We start from the raw sequence: 18,115 nt of genomic DNA, 5'->3' as shown, positions 1-18,115 counted from the left end.
GGAAAAATTCGAAAACCAACCTCCCAAAAGGGGCACGGACACACTTCAATCATGCCCTAAAAAATTTTGGTACGAAAAACATCAAAAGTTTCACCCAAAGTTGTTCAACTCACAGAAAACGCAAACAAGAATCCGCCCAGCATCTTTTGGTCAGCTAAATTGCGCTAAAAAGAAAAGAAAGACACACAGAAACCCGTCTAAAATGATTGAGAGCAGCTCATTAATTTTGCTCGGGAGCATTCGAAGACCTACAATCACTCGCCGGATGATAGCAAGCAACTTGGGACGAGTTTTTGATCCCCTTGGACTAGTGACCACTGTAACGATAATTCCGAAGATTCTTTTCCGAAAGACTTGGAATAGGGTCTTGGAATGGGATGATGATGTTGGGGCCCATATAGCGAACCAATTCCAACACCGGGTGCCCTCGAGAAAATCTACTCACGCTTTAAAAGAGCATTTTACATAAAATGAAACTAGACTGTCGATGTTTTGTGGTAGGTAATACAGGTTGAGGAAAGTTCAGGGTAAAAAATCAACTAATAAAAGCGTACACCGTTTGTGGAAAAAAACCCATCTACAATACAAAATTTTTCCTTGGCATGAAGAGACAAAAGAGAACTAGAAACAATTGTGCTGAATCTTTTTCCAATTTCGAAATTTTTGTGCTAAAATGTCAAGTTTAATAACAAAACCGCAAAACTGTTATTTTAGCGTAAGAACAAAATGTTAAACGAAAGATTGAATTTCGGAAGTTGTGAGAAATAGCAAAACTTCCAGGACATAGGGCAAGACGTGTGGTACAAAGAAGGTTAAATGAGGAATTATGGCCTTCGGTAGCAAGATACTTAACACTCAGAGGACGGAAAGCGACTACGGTAGTTGAAGTAGCACATTAGAAGAAGTTGAAAAATTGGCTGAAAAGCAGGATCAACCATTAGGTCCAAAAAAATGAGCTAACAGTGAAAACATTCAATAATATAGATCTACCATATTGGATTTAGAAATTTTGTCATTGGGATCAAAACATTTGGTCAGGGGTTAATTCAATAAGACATTTTTATCTCGCTGAAACCGACAACTTCCTCTCAGATCTCAATTTTTGAAAAATCCCCGGGGAAGTCTTTTGTGAGATTAAGGACGCTACAAAGTTCTGCAGTAAACGGGTGAAACAGACACCATCGGAACAGGGCATAGAAAAAGCGAGAAGGGTCTCAAGGCCAACTGGCTATTGGCAGTGCTTTTTGACAAGGGTCGGTTTCTGTGCGATGAAGAAAACAACTTATGAATCGAAACTCATGGGGTTGCTTGAACCAGATCAACTCGGTGAAAAGAAAGCAAGGATTCATTCAAGAGTATTGACGATTGAAAATTTCATCAATATAAAACTACTAATATTAATATCTAAATATCTAATATCTAATATTAGATATTTAGATATTACTATAATATCTAATATTAATTATCATTACCAAACCACGAAAAAATAAGCAAAATTAGTGAAAATCTCTGCAATAGGTTAACGTAAAAAAAGTAAAAATCGCCAGACTTTACGGCTTGGTCAACGCAGACGAAAAGGAAACACCACTGAGACCAGTCCTATCACTCTCTGGTCGTTCAAATGGTAAATTGAACAGGTACCAAACCAAATTTTTCTCGAGGGCTCCAACATTGTAACAACAAACTCATTGGAAGCATGGAGGATCATTGAAAGAACAAATTGAGAGCCAGCAAGGTGCAAATTAATATATATAAACTTTGATCAGTTCAAAATGATAGAAAAGCCATGGACGCTTCTCTGTCAAAAATTTTACCAATTTAGTGGCTCCAAGGGCATGAACATGCACTAAAAATGGAAATTCTTGATTTGACTAAACCGATAAACAACTGTAGAGAAATATGCTCTCAATTGAACAAAAAAAGTTACCTACAGGACAAAAGGGGTAGAATGTGTAGGATGCTTGAACTGGTATCACAATAAATGCGGAAGTATGCAAATATGTCAGACAATGCTTACCAAAAGATAGCTGAAATAGTCTGGTTTTGTAAAAGTTGTATTTGGATTATAGGAAAATGAGGCAAAACCACAAGTCATGAAAGCTTGAGAAAGTGCTTCAAGCCGCCAATAGATTTCGTCCTCTTTTCAGATCATTATTGAAACGCCATTTGTACGGGGAAGATATGTTTTTTTTTTCGTTTTTGCTTTACAGGTTTTCGCCCCACCTAAATTTTCCTTATGATTTAATTTTTCTAAAATTTTGGATTAAAAAATAAAAGTTTTCCAATGTTTATACAATCTGTGCAATTGCCTTCTATTCTCCATGTGCACGGGCTCCCTTCATTGAATTTCTCGTTAAAAATTTTTTTGTACAAACTCGTAAGGATGTCTGTGATGTTTTCGCAGTGAATGATGTCACATTTCAAACAGTCTTTTTTATAATTAGTCTTTCAGAAAACTGATTTAGATTTCGAAGTTTGACTTTTGTGCTTCCATCCATATCTTTTCATGCTCGAATGGCTTGTTTGTGCTTTTTCTTTAAATGAAGTAATTTTTTCCCATTGTAGGTCTGTTTTGCCTTTCATAGTTCTATTCAGTAGAAGTGGATTTTCTACTTTATGGTAAATGACAGCGGGAGAATTTTAAGTTGAATTATTTGGTCTTTGTATTCATGACATCAGCCTATAGTCCAAAATGTTGCTTTCCTTCGCATACTTTTGATAATTTTAGGATAATTTTTTGTTGGTTTCCATTGAGCTGAGCCATAGCTAACTTTGGGGCAATATTCGTTTTGAATCCTTCTAGTTTTATATGCTTGGTTGTGATTTTCGATATTTTCCTTTTAACTGAGAAAAACGCCTTTATAGCTTTGACTTATTTTGTTCTTGAATTTTCTGTCCAGTTCAATTTTTTAGTGACTGTAAATCCAAAGTCTTTACTTCTCTGATTGTTGTATTTTTGAGTCTCACAATTGTACTGGCTTTTATGCTCTTGAACGTTTTTTTTTCTTTTGAGTTTTTGGTGCAGCAATTCCATATTAATTTTTTCTATTGATTTAAGTTTATTCGATACAAAATTGGAATCATCAGCATAGCCAAAGCTTGCGACATTTTTTTGAAGGATCGTCATCAAGGGTCAGAGAACTGACCCCTGACGTACACCACTTTATACAGGCCAAGCATCAGAGACAGGTAGTCCGTTTCGAACGGTTCGCTTTCTTTTAATCAAGTAATTTTCTAATAGTTTCAAGCATGGGCCGATAAAACAAAAACTCTTAAATGTTTCAATAACCATCCCATAGTTTCAATAACCATATCCAAGGAATATTGTTTGTTTAAAAACATTTAAAAACTTGCAAAAAAGCAAATTATGTTTATGGCACCCATGCGTCTACACATGAACTTGTCAAACAAACCTGCATTTGAAAAACACAAAAAGCAAAGTTTCAGCATTCAAGATAAAAAATTGAAGTTCGCTTATGATAGAGATTTTTCTTAACAAATTTTCCCACCATCAATTTTCAATTTTTGTTCAAGAAAGCAACGATAAATCCATCACATTCTCTGATGTTCAAATGTCCTATAATCTAAAAGATAGTGAAAAAGCAATTAAAAAACTTGTCTTATTGGAAATGAAAAGGCACAAAAAAGGCTTTTGAAGAAAACTAATCTAAAGGCTACTGAGAAGGCTCAATGTAAAGCGTTTGATATGCCGGTCAGCAAGATATACTTCAAGTAAAATGATTCATCGTATGCTCATTCATCTCTGATTTTATGTGATTGTTTGGATTGCACATGCCATCATCTGTAACACATTGCTTATTGATTTTTCGAAAGTCAAACCTGAATTTATATTAACATCGAGAAAATTGATAGATTCAGATATTTGATCTGGTAATTTCCTAGTTACAGCTTCCAATTTTCTATGAGTTTTTTTTGATGAAGCAGATAAAACCATGAACTGCGTTTTGTCTACATTTATCGTGAGTTATTTCGAATGAATTTTTGAGAGTATTCTGTTGAAACTGTATTGAATGATTTGTGTTGCGGATATAGTATTTGAATGGAAACTTAGCTGTGTTATATCATTGGCATACTGTACAAGTGTACATGACTTGTCTAGAGTTTCGGGCATGACCTTAAGATAAATGTTAAAGAACAGAAGTCCTTATTCAGAACCCTGAGGTACGCCTTGCTCCAGCCAATCTGAATATGCACCATTTACAATCCTTGACTACTGTCTGTTTTCCAGAAAGGGATTTACTGGATTAGTAACTGATGGTTCAAAACCAAGATTCCTTAACTTTTGTTGGATGATGGGATGTGAATCAAACGCTTTCGAGAGGTCTAAAATTTCTGCTGCTGCTACATTATGCTTATCAAGATGGATTCTGATTTTTTCTTATGCGTATAAAAGAGCATCACTTGTCAAATAACCGTGCCTGAAACAAATTTTTTTTGGGTTTTAGAATATTTTCATCGAACAAAAAATGATTTATTTGAGGTGAAAAATTCTTTTTAAAAAGTTTAGAGACAACTGGTGCTTCGGAAATTGGCCGATAATTGATTGGATAGGCTGCATTTTCTATTTTGAATACGAGAATAACCTGTGCTTTTTTCAGACATAGTGGATGTTTTAACTTTCGAAAAGCCCAACACAATTGATCTCCTACTTGGATAATCTGTCTACACACACACACACACACACATTGTGAAGGCACGGAACGTCAAGGAAAGAAATATACTGCTAACCGACACGATCCTTTTTGTACAAACTCAGGTGTTGTTGATACCGATCACACAGTCACAACCTGAAGACACACGCCATGATATGGAGTCAACTTCCTTGACAGCCAGTCCACCACATTAGACAGATTCTGGGAAATTGAAGATATTCCTACATCTCCAGAATCCCAACATTTATCCAACAAAATTGAGTGATTCCGACATTTCGATCAGTCTACGACGTATGGCCCAGACTGACGAGCTATGGTGAGATATCCAATCAACAAATCACATGGGATCTATGACGAAATCATCCATTTCATGTTGCCCGATTTTGTTCACTCAGCAGGCAAAGCTTTCCGGCAATTCATTTCTAATGAAAAGAAGTTAAGACAGAACCTTGAAGCCGAGGACTAATACAACGACTTCTTCCAAGATATGATTAAAACTGGCCATATCGAGAAGGTACCTGTGTCAGATCAACTTCTGCAATTCGGGAAGTACTTCATCGTGCCTCATCATGCAGTTTGGAAATCGAAATCAACAACAACAAAGTGCAGAGCTGTTTTCAACGAATCAGCTCCAACTTCAAATAGAGAATCGTTGAAAGAATGTCTACTGGTTGGCCTAAAGCAGCAGCCAGACCTCATCAACATCCTTGTCTGGTTCCGATTCTACAAAGTTGCACTATCTGGTGACATCACCAAGTCTCGAGTGTGATTTTGAAGCAACTCCAGTTGTTGTCGGAAAAGTAAAAAATGTGGCCAATTTCAGCTACACAGACGACTACTAAAGAGGAACCTCTGGAAACCAGGATCGGGTGCATTCGGACCCCAGCAGATTCCCGATGAATCGCCTGGATTTTTGCCAAAAATCAACGTATTTAGAAGAGTATTTCAAGAATTCATACTCTGGTCAAATCATACTCTGGTCGACTCCGGACGCTTGAAAAAAACTGAAAAAAAAACAAAGAGCAACCAAACCTAGACAGTCGCATTCACCATAATTGCTACAATACGACTAAACAGGAACCAGAGTCAACAAATAATTTCATGTTTCGGTACGAAAAACATCAAAAGTTTCACCCAAAGTTGTTCAACTTACAGAAAACGCAAACAAGAATCCGCCCAGCATCTTTTGGTCAGCTAAATTGCGCGAAAAAGAAGAGAAAGACACACAGAAACCCGTCTACAATGATTGAGAGCAGCTCATTAATTTTGCTCGGGAGCATTCGAAGACCTACAATCACTCGCCGGATGATAGCAAGCAACTTGGGACGAGTTTTTGATCCCCTTGGACTAGTGACCCCTGTAACGATAATTCCGAAGATTCTTTTCCGAAAGACTTGGAATGGGATGATGTTGGGGCCCATTTAGCAAACCATTTCCAACACTGGGTGGATAGCTTAGGAATTTTGTCCTACCTGGCAGTACCTCGTTACTTGGCCAAGGACAGCTTTCAGCAAGTCGATCTTCATCTCTTCTGCGATGCATCAGAGATGGCTTATGGAGCAGCTATCTACGGCAGAACAACTTCCCACGCAGCAATTCTTAATTCATTGCTAGCGGCCAAGTCACGACTTATACCAAGGAAGACAGTTTGTTTTCCAGGACTTGCGAGCCTTGTTCAATGGATATGGGCTGCAATCTCCTGAAATGAGTCTTGAAGTCAATCCAGACTTTGAAAATGGTAGTAGACGTCAGCGCCTGGAGTGATCCAACAAAAGCACTTGCTTGGATCAAATCAACTCCCAACAGGTACTCTACTGTTTGGAGTTGAGTACCTGGAAGCTTGGATCAGATCAAGCTTGGATCATCAAGCTTGGATCGCGAAGCTTGGATCAGATCAACTCCAAACAGGTACTCTACTTTTGTGGCCAACCGTATTGCCAAAATTCAACAGATGCTACCAGCCAACAAGTGGAAACACGTTTCGACCTATCAAAACCCAGCCGATCATACAATGCGACCAGTAGCAGCAGCTCAATTAAAAATTTGCAGGTTTGGTGGTCAGGGCCCTCTTGGTTGCAGACAAATGAAGGTTCTATTCCACAAACAAAACTATCAAAGCAAATTAAGAGAAGAATGAGCTCAAACGGTCTTTCGATGAAACCATCCTGCTCACTCAGGTAGCTAGTGGAGAGGGGACCATGCAAGCAGCAAAAGCAACCAGGACTAATTGTCGGACTGACAAAAAGAGCGGTAAGTTTTTCAATTTGAAACGATGGAGATCTTTTGGTAAAGCTCTATGCATTGAAGTTTTAGTCGCGAAGTTCGCCCTGAAACTTCTGAAGAAGAACACCGACGAGCATACTCAGCTTCGAAAGTTAGGACTAAACCTTCTTGTACGAAACTTTCAGGAGCAGCATTTCGACGAAGAAATGAAAGCAATCCGAAATGGACAAGATACTAGCCGGACTTCCAATCTTCTTCAGCTATATCTATTTATAGACGATAATAGATTGCTAAAAGTCGGTGGACGTCTCGCAGCTGCTGATTGCCTGAAGGAGAAAGCAAAATTTCAGATGATCTTGCCTCCGAAAACTCATTTTTCGAGAATTGTGATCCGCCATAATTACATTGTTCACCTATACTGTGGACTGAATGCCACTTTTGCTAACACTCGACAGCAATTCTGGATCATACAATTCAAGACGATGGCGCGAGCAATGATGAGCAACTGCATTACTTGCGTCAGTTGCCACAAAAAAAGCATTGAATCAGCTGATGAGAGATTACCCTAGTGAGAGAGTCAACCCTTCACCACCATTCTCTCATGTTGGTATCAAGTGAACATACTTCTACAGGATAGACACAAGATAGACAGCCTCTCTGATCATCTTCGAGACTTAGGTATCAATTGGACTAAAATACCTGCAAGAGCTCCAACATTCGGAGAGCTATGGGAAGCTGCTGTTAAGGAAACTACTATATCACAAGACAATAGGCAAAGGAAGAAAACTTAAACTTGATGAGATGTACACAGTGCTTTGTCAGATAGAAGCACAACTCAAGACCGATCACAACAACCTCGGACGATGCCAAAGGCACTGTGCCACTCACTTCATCAATAGGCGAGAAATCGACGAACAATGGTGGGCATCCGTTTTCCGCTTCGTGAGGCGTCAAGTTGAGGCAAGCTTAAAAACAAAATCCAAAAAATTTAGAAAAAAGTTTGAAAAACTGTCCGAGAGACAAGATAAACTTCTTGGGGGGCAAACTGAGCGTTCAGTTAAGATGCTTGATAAAAAAAAACTGCCTGGATGGGTACGTGAAGTATTGTCAATGGGTCCGAAGCATCCCATTAGAGACAAATTCAACGAAACGCACTTTTTGGCTGATATCGACATTTTCCCCTGACAATTGAAAAACCAAGCAAAAAATCTGGTGAAACTTTATGGGAAATAGAAGCCGCGGCAAAGGCATATGCAAAAAAATTAAATAAAACACTAACAGACAAACCGGTTGAAAAAACGAAGAAAAATCTCAAAGATAATGGGTTGCTGACTGTGCCATTTGATGAGGGGTTGGTTTTCGCATGACGAGTAAAAAAGAAGTATGAATCGAAGCTGCTGGAATCGATATTGCAATCTGATCAGTTTTTGACAAAAATGGCAACCACTGATGAGGTTATACTGAAAATTGAGAAGCAACTTAACAAACAATTACATGCCATTAACAAAAAAGACGAGATAAGTGATCAATTATTTTCTAAGTTGAGGTCAACAGGGGGGCAACCCGCAGGTTTATACGGTTAAGCTATTTTATACAAGGCTAAGACACACCTACGACCAGTACTATCACTTCCGGGCAGCTCGTGTGAGAACCTGAAAAAAACACTTGCAACGTTTTTTGACAAATCGATGGAGCTAATATAGGAACAAATGCTAAAGATGCCAGAGAAACAATTGAAAAAACTTCTCTGGATCCGGGTGAAACCTTAATATCTCTTGATTAGAAAAGTTTGTACCCTAATGTTCCCCTGAGGGATGCAATTGAATTTTCATTAAAGATGCTGTACAGCCAGAAGTCTCCAACTGAAAATCAAAAAACAACCATGAAAAGGATTTTGTATATGGCAGTCAGCAAAGTATATTTCAAGTGTAATAATTCATGGTATGTTGAAGTTGATGGTCTAGCCTTGGTTGCTTCCCTCGCGGTAATTCTATCAAACCTATGGCTGAAAGAGTACAGTTTGGCTCTAAGACAAGAAATAATGGTGGGAACCGAGATACAGCCATCGAATGACAAAAGCTGTTTGTGCCCATGCTGCCGAAGGAAAGTAACATATAGATCAAAGGGAGTTGAAAACGAGTGTTGTCGAAACTGGTATCAGATAAATTGCAGGAAAGTATCCGATGAGGTGTACGCATTTATGACCGAGGTAGTCTGGTACTGTGAAAGCTGCTGCTGCTCTAAGAACAAGGAGAAGGATACACCACAAGTACAATTGTTCCTCAGGTATGGAGATGAGATTGTTAGAACAGTCAGATGTGAGCCGAGTTGTGTTCTCGGTGCCACAAATACTTTTCATCGAAATCTGCAGTTGACTCTAGAGGAAACTAATTCAGAGGGAAAGTTGCTGTTCCTGGATATAAACAAAAATGTATCGCAAGATAGGGGTGTAACTTGCAATTGGTATCAAAAACCAACCGATACTGGGAGTATACTAAACTATAGAAGCTGCGCTCCAACTCAGTATAAGCGTAGTGTCATCCAAGGCACTAAACACAGAGTTTTTAAGAGTGCATCTAACTGACAGCAAACTGATAAGGCTATGGAAACTAAAAGGGCGCAATAGCTGACAAAACAGTACCCTGAAGGTTGGTCCACAAAGATGGTGGCAAACGCTCTGAGCAAAATCATCAAGGGTAAGAGCAAGCCCCTGGATGGTGAGAGGAATTAGTCAACTCAATCAACAAAGAATGTGTAGTCCCCAATGCTGATGGTGCATTATAGAGGTAACCAAAGCCAACATTCTGCAAGCAGGTTACAAAATTGAACCAACTTTCAAGTGGTTTTCACCACAAGAAAACTAGAATCATGTTTAACATCACTGAAGTCAGCGTTTTCTAATGACCTCAAGTCAAGAGTGGTTTATAAATTGCCATGTAGTGGATGCACTTCCACCTATGTCGGAAAAATTGTTGGACATTTGACAACTAGAATTGGGGAAAATAGAAAGCAGACTTGAGTGAAATAGCGCAGATCTTAGTTGGGAAATTAAAGATGGGTCAAACAACCAAACAAAACTTTTAACACTAGAGGCAGTATTTATTAGGAAAAAGAAACCTGGCTTCAACACGGGTGATGACTTTAGAAGCAGGGACTTAACACTGAAAAACTAGTCCCAAAATTTTTTTGGTTTCTTATTTAAAACGTACATGTCAAAATCAAAATTATGACTCAAAAACTTCTAGACAAAACTTCCGAACAAACAGTTTAATTAATTTTAGATGTTGAAGGTACTTTAATCTAAATCGTAATTTTAAAAATCAATTGTGATTGGCTAATTTTTATACATAATGGTTTACCAAAATTAACCAAAATTTATGTGAATCAACGTAAAAAACGTTTGTAAATGGATGTTATTAGCGTTGTTTTGATTGGTAGTATAATAAAGTTGCACATATTTACAAATACACATTTTCGTCGAAAGTTTTTTTGTCATTTATTGTTCCAAGTACGCAAGCGCCGTTCGTTATCCTGTTTTGCTAGGGAGATTCTCTGTTTTTAAAAGCTGCCTGCTATGGCTTCCCCAGTGCATATGCTCAGGTTCTTAAAAAATTTGCTCGAAAAATTCTCTGTGCTGGGACCGGCTGCAACCTGAATCTCAAAAGCTAGCAGCTGAAAAATATACCCATCATCTGCTAGATCTTTATACTTGTCAATTTTTTTGCTCCTCCGCTTCATCGGCAGCCGCACCAGGGTTACAAACAGACCAGGCACTAATCCTACTAGGAGCTAAGGAGTCTAATAACATTTCATCCCACAAGAGCTGCTTACCAACAGCCCATAGAACGAGCGTCAAACCGTCTGGTCGCCTCTGATTGGCCCTGTAGAGGTGTCGTGGTTTTAAAACAGGCGGAATGTGAGTAAAAGATATACTCTGCTTCATTAGGGCATTCAGGTTTGAATGCTTAATGAATCTCCCTGCACTTTAGGTAAGAAAGACCATCCTCGGTTGAAAAAAAGTTGATCAAAAACTGGTTCTATTGTTTAGTTGATTGTTCGAAGTCTGGCAGTGATGTTTTTTTCTAATTCTTCTCTTTGGAATTATTAATATCCAGATTTTCGATTATTGTTTTACTTTCAAACAATACTTCAAATGTATCATACCAAATTATCCAAAATTAATCATTTCGAATTATCCGAGACCAATTAAAAAGCAGTGGGAACGGAACATTCAGAGCTTTGCCCTGATGCGAGCAGTCTTGCTTTTAAATAAAAAAAATTTTAGAATTGCATAGGAGAAAAAATAAAGTTTCTGAGATTTCTGATATGGCTGAAAATTCTTTTCCATTAAGCTTGAGTTGGCTTAATGAAATTGAATAATAAGCATAATTTAGGCGGCCAGTCATTAAGCAGAATGCTCTAAGACCAGACAGGGTCCAAGAGCAGTAAAACTGAGAAAAAATTACAGAACAACGAGCGTTTTATGCATAATTTGAGTAATTTCATCATAATTATTTTATCTTGTTAGTTTTTAACGGTTCTAATAGCTGTTTTATCAATTAGCCCGTATGAAACATCTTAGGTCAATATTTTCCTGTTTTTCTGCTTTTGACCCATTTTGCACTCTGACCATTCTGCTTATTGCTCTGCCTCCCATATTTTGCTATATACTTCATTGCGATATTTGGTGCTATGTCACTGGAAGCAGATGTCACTGATTTGCGGTTTTAGAGTCCTTGGATTGGTTATAAGAACACCATCAGGATGCGACAAAATAGCTATCAATGAAAAGCTTTCCAAAATAGCTAAAACATCACCACAAAATGCGTACTCCTGCTACACAAAGGGAGCTCAAAATAAATTAAGCTTTCTAACCAGAACAACTCCAGAAGCATTTAAGAAAAGGGATGAAATTGAGAAAAATAAAAGACATCAGCTACTGCCTGGCATTACTGGTAAAAACCATATAACCGATGAAGATCGCAACCTTTTTGCACTACCATTAAAAATGAGAAATTTAGAACCCCTCAGTAACACGGACTTTTCCTGAAATTATGAGTGGTCACAAGCCATTAGAAAACAGTGATCCAGAAATAGCTGAAACGGTACAAACTCTGATAAATAGCAACTTCAAAACTAAGAGACAGAACATCACACCCTCAAAAAAGGCTAAAATTATGGAAAGTTGCTCATCAGAAAAAAACTGACAATAAATCTAGCGTCACAGAAAGGAGCATCAAATTGGCTACGCGTGTTACTCTTAAAAAGATACAATTTAATCTTCAACAAATCAGAGTCTAAAGATGGATTACATCTGAGATATGGATGGGAACCACCAAACACTCCACATACATGCCCTTGTGGACAACGGTTCACACTGACCCACTCTCTACACTGTCCCAAAGGTGGATACACTCACCTAAGTGTGACATTCGACCAGAATGGACAAAATGCAAACTCTGCAGTCTAGGAATTTTTAGCAGCGAACCTTCCGAATTGACAATTTAGAAGGAATAAGAACGCTATTCGAACGATTGGACAAATCGTGAAGGCTGAAGGATTCGGAAATTCCTAAATTTCAAATTTTCGAAGTGATGACGTAACAACGTCAAAGACGGCCATTTTGGCAGAAAGGCTAAAAAGCAACACAACAACGATAGTTGCGCTGACGAAAACAACGAAGATTGTGATAGAAAAACCACAGAGAGAAACAGAAGTAACAGAGACCGCTCCGCGTTGCAACTATTGTGTCCCTACAATAGTTGCAAAGCAGTTGCTAACAACAGTGGGGGGTGGAGACCAGCCTTCCGGATTACAGAGAAATCAAGCTTAACGTGCTTGATTCAGTGGATTCGAGAATCTTAAGGGGTTTCGGGACTGAGACTTTTATCATTTTATATGAACTTTTAGCTTCCCTGTCATGTCCTGAATTGAATTTAATTAACATCCGAATTCATTCTACTAAGATGAGAAGCTAGGAGTTGGGGGAAAGGGTTGATCCATCTTCGATGGAGATGATGATTTTTATCTACTGAAAAAAAACAATAATAACTCAATAAATAGTAGTAGCCCTGTTTTTAGGAGTGACCTCGTGGTCTGGGGACACTTTTTCTGCATGTAATCAAGTTAATTTGAGTGTTTTGACCGAAGCCGAAAGCAGTAATGTTTTTTGTCGACCCGATGTTAGAAAGACCACCGAAAGTACTGGCTTGATAGAGATGGTGAAAAGCATGTAAAGCTATGTTTAGACGTTAGCCAGTCGTCTCAGGACTTAGTTTTATTTTCCGTCGATATGTATCTTCCGGGCGAACAATACATAGATGTTTTTATGGCGCTCCTGGGTGTTTTTAACATCATGACCGGCAGAACCGTTAACGAGCACTCCGCCCTGAGCGGATTCTCACATTAACGCCCTTAATAGGCCTAAGCCGCCGGGGCGGAAGGGTAGTCCGGAACGCGGAAGCCTTCCGGATTACCGTGAATAGCTTTTTAACCTAGTTAAGACCAAAAATTCACGAATCAGGAAGGGTGGGGGGGATCGGCCATTCCCTCGTCCCCTGAGAGGTTTGTGACCAAAAACACTTAAAAGTATATATAAAACCAAACAAAAAGTAGTATAGTACCCAAGAAAAACAAAAAACATAAAAAATAACAGAAAAAACCAAAAACAGTAAAAAAGTTAAAAAAAATCAGTAGAAATCATCCCCCCAGACAAGATGTGATCCGACCCTCCCGTTTGTTGTTGATAGATATATTGTTGTTACAGGCATTTATATCAGTCCAGATCGTTACGATCAGTTTTGTAGCCCGTTTGTGAGGCTTGTACTATAGGGTTATTTGAGCATTTAAGCACGTTAATGATAAATTGCGCTCAATCCGGAAGGGTCAGCTGATTTGCGCTCAATTCGGAAGGGTCTTGGGAGAAGACTGATCCGGCAAGCAGTACAAGGAGCAACAAAAAGGGGCTCAACGACAACAACAACCGACTACTGTTGGGTATCGTTAACAAGTTTTGTATCCCTTTTGGTACAAAAATTAAGATAGTAATCTGTGGGGTGCTCGACAGTGCTGCACTGTAGTGACCCTTCACCGAACTGCGAATATCCGAGTTAAGCACCTTAATTCGGATATTAAACAAACCCGGAGGGGTATAGTATTACTAATATTATTACTTATATAGCCTATATTAATACTCTTATACCGTTTTTCAGTGAAAAACACAGAAAGCAGACCGGTGATTTGGGTCAAAATAGCGATATTTTGATCCCCCCACAAGTCGCGATTTTTGGGATATCGATATTTTTTGAAACGGAACAAAGCGCTAAAGTAGTGTGTTAAATCGTAACTGCACTACCATAATAGATAGAACCGGTTAAGTTTAGTTCGAATGTGGTTGGAACTATTTTGGAACCAAAAACCGAAATTTCGTGATTTCTGAGAAAACGAAACACTATAAATTCAGAATTTTTTTTGGAAATTTTTGAGTTAGAACAGTAAAAACAGTTGTTCGGACAACGTCCACTAGTGAATCTACAAGTTTTAAAACCCGCTACCCGAAAGCCTTCCGGGTTGCAGAGAAATCGAACTTAACGTGTTTGATTTGGTGGATTCATCAACCCGGAGGGGTACAGGTAGCATAGTTTATCGCAAATTTTTTCAACTAAAGCGTTTTAGATTGGGTCTTTTGCATTGAACTAGAAGAGTATAGGCCTTTTGAGCTCGGATCAATAATTTTTAGGTTGAAAGGACCAGATTTGCGGAAAAAGTTAGGCGGAACCTATAATAGAGAAATTTCTTGACTTTAGAAAAAAAGACGTTTTGCTTAATAACTTTGGAACTACTGGGCATATCCAGTTGATCTTGGTACCAATAGATCAGAAATTAGCTGAGCTTACTACTAGGAACAAGAATTATTCGAAAAAATAAGCGTGAAAATTTTTTGAGATTGTTTTTCAGAAAATTCACCAATTTGGGAGGGAAGACCCTTCACGTTTTATAAATTTTTTTTGGAAAGCCCTTACACCCCTACCAAAAGGTGATAGCGGTTGAATAAAGTACATTTAGGCTGTTCTAGACGAAAAGGGAAGGCTAAAGGCACAAGAAGACTTAAATTGAGCCGAATTTAGGCAAGCGATAAGACCCTTCACCGTTAGCATGAATTGTCAAATAAGAGGCTTAACTTCAATCCGGAAGGTCTAGGAAAGGATCACATATTCTTCCTAGTTATATCAAACAGCATAATGGCATCGAAGAACGTATCTGGAGGGATATAGGTTGAAAATCAAGAAAATCTCCGAAAAGCTACTTTTACAAAATTCAGAGGGCTCCCAATCCCGAGGGGTCAAAATTTTTTCCAATTCGGAGGGGTCCCAATCCGGAGGGGTCTTGCTTTCACAAAACCGGAGGGGTCCCAATCCGGAGGGGTCTTATATTTACTAACTCAGAGGAGTCCCAATCCGGAGGGGTCTCAATTTTGCCAATCCGGAAAGGTCCTTTTTTTGCCAATCCGGAGGCGTACTGTTTTTTGTCAACCCGGATGGGTATTATTTTATTAAAGGACTTAGGTAAACTGATAGGGACAAAAGTTTTTGGGAAAAATAAGCGTGAAAATTTTTTGAGATTGTTTTTTTTGCAAATTACCAATTTGGGAGGGTAGACCCTTCACCTTTTATAAATTTCTTTTAGAAAAGCCCTTATACCCCTACCAAAAGGTAATAGCGGTTCAATAAAGAAACTTTAGGCTGTTCTAGACGAAAAGGGAAGGCTAAAGGCATAGCAAAACCTTAATCGAGATGAAGTTAGGCAAGCGATAAGACCCTTCACCGTTAGCGTGAATTGTCAATTAAGAGGCTTAACTTCAATTCGGAAGGGTCTAGGAAAGCATTACATACCCTTCCTAGTTAATCTAAAAAGCAAAATAGCATCGGAAAACTTTTGGGATTTATTGTGTTGTGGTATTATTATCAGTAATTAGACTAAAAGGACCATAGCAATCGAATTGAGTGTATAGGCAGTAAGAAGTGATAAAAGGCTCAGATTGTTTTTCTGAGTCTAGACAAGTCAAGGATACCTAAATTAGGTGATAGCTCAAGGAAATTTATACCGGAAAAACAAAGAAAAACAATGACCGATCCTTTTGTGGATTGGATAAAGCGATCCCGGTCTGATAAAGGGGAGACGGTTTCAGGCAGAATGGTTAAAACAAGGAGTCAGAAGACCTCAGAAGAGGGAAAAGAACTGTTAGAAGTGGAGGTCAATACGGACCATGCCATGAACGAAAACCAGTAAGTACATGGACTGGAAGGGAGGGGCAGAAGGCTGGCGAGTGAATCTACTCCGGTAGAACAAGGCCATGATTTTGCCACTTCCACCGGGACATTGGATCGAGAGGAGATGTCTGAACTGTCCGACATCTCAACTGAAATAGCGGCAGCTAGAAGATCTCCAACAGACAACACTATGATGGCAGGCGGAACTGAGAAACAAACAACGTCATCATCGTTCTCAGAAAGAATGAGGAACACCTTAGAAACATCTTTCTATTCACCATGGGAGGGGCGCAGGAAATGAAGGTGAATCCCAGGAGGAGGAGGACGAAGAAGAGCAAGTGGACTTTGGGTCTCAAGTCAGCCTCAATAGTTCGACCCAGGAGAATGAGGCATACGTCGGAAGAGAGACTGGAACCATGGACAAATTTGGTGTAGTGAGAACGATAAGCAAAGAGGTAAACACACCGGGCCAGTCAAGAGACTTCGCGATTATGACAATTTCAGAGCTGCAAACTGGGGAGAGTAGAAACAGAGGGCTAGGCAAAGCATTGGCGGATCCTGAGGTGGATAATGAAAAGACGTCGAGGCAGAGAGTCAAGGCCCGGATCTCGACCAGCACGAAGCTACCTGGGACCGACAGGGTTACACCGCCACTAGTGACGCCACTCGTGGATAACGGAGCAGCACTAGAAGAAGCCTTAAACAACATAGTGGACAGTTTAGAAGAACAAAATGAACAGATGTCCATAAGAATGAGTGAATTAGAAAGGCAGTTCACATTGAAAGAGAAAGTCTGCGGGAAGAAAAAAACAGCAATAGACAAAAAGTTGGCAGGAGCGAAAAACGCTTGAAAGAAAGAACGGATGAGCACATAGCAAAGAATTTGTCGCGAATGACAAGAGAAGCGGAGCAGAGAGAGTTACGCTTAAGACACGACATGGAGAAGTTAAGAATTCAGCAAGAGCAGTCTCTTGGGATTCTTGACACAAAGATAGACGCGATGATGGAGAGGCTAACTCAGGCTATCATGGATAGGTTGGACGGGCTACTAAGCAGCAAGAGTGGACCAAAAGAAGGAGAACCGAACTCGGGAGGTCCCAGCAGGGAGCCGAAGGTGAACTTCAATGAACATCAAAAGAGGAAGACGTATGGATTCACTAGAGGCAGGGGCTGTTCATCAGGCTATGCCACAAGGGGTAATGGAACATGGGGCCCGAACAGTAGAGCAAGTTCAACGGGGAACAGACAGACCTCTAATGAACGACCAACGCTAGGCACACATGCGACTGGGAGAAGTGATTCCGGTAACAGGGGGCATGCAAGCCCGAGGAGGAGTCATGTGGGCCAAGCGGGAAACACTCACGGTGATTCGGATTGCAGGGATGCACCGCATACAGAGCTTTTGACAAGGTGTGAGGACACTCAGGCGGGACACTAAAGGGATGCTACGGCAATGGCCACAGCATTTGAACCCCTAAACAGGTCTTTGGAGACACTCCTTACAAGGTTATCCAGAACCAATGAACGCAGTGAGAAGTCCAGAAGAGTCTTTAAGAAACCAAGATGCTATAAAGATGAATCTGATGGCTGTATTGATGCCTGGATAGAGGTAATGAAGCTGCATTTCGAGGAAGAGGACTTGTCGGAGAGACAGGAATGCAGTGCGCTCACCAGCAACTTGGAAGGGACAGCCCTGAACTGTGTCATGGCCAAGAAGCAATATCAGCGTGACACATCTGAGAAAATCTTCGAAATCTTGTTAAACCGTTTCGGATCAGGGGTGCAGGGGCACCAAGCGATGATGCGCTTCGAGAAACGGAGGCAACGAGAAGATGAAACGATAGACAAGTTTCTCGATGACTTGGAAATGCTGAGAAGACGCAGCCAACCGGATGAGTCAAACCGAAGGATGAACCTGGCCGTAGCCTCAAAATTCATCGATGGTGTGAA

Source organism: Symsagittifera roscoffensis, chromosome 1 (assembly GCF_963678635.1).
Source record: "Symsagittifera roscoffensis chromosome 1, txSymRosc1.1, whole genome shotgun sequence".
NCBI classification, from domain to species: Eukaryota; Metazoa; Xenacoelomorpha; order Acoela; family Convolutidae; genus Symsagittifera; species Symsagittifera roscoffensis.
Note: the sequence above shows the minus strand (reverse complement) of the source record.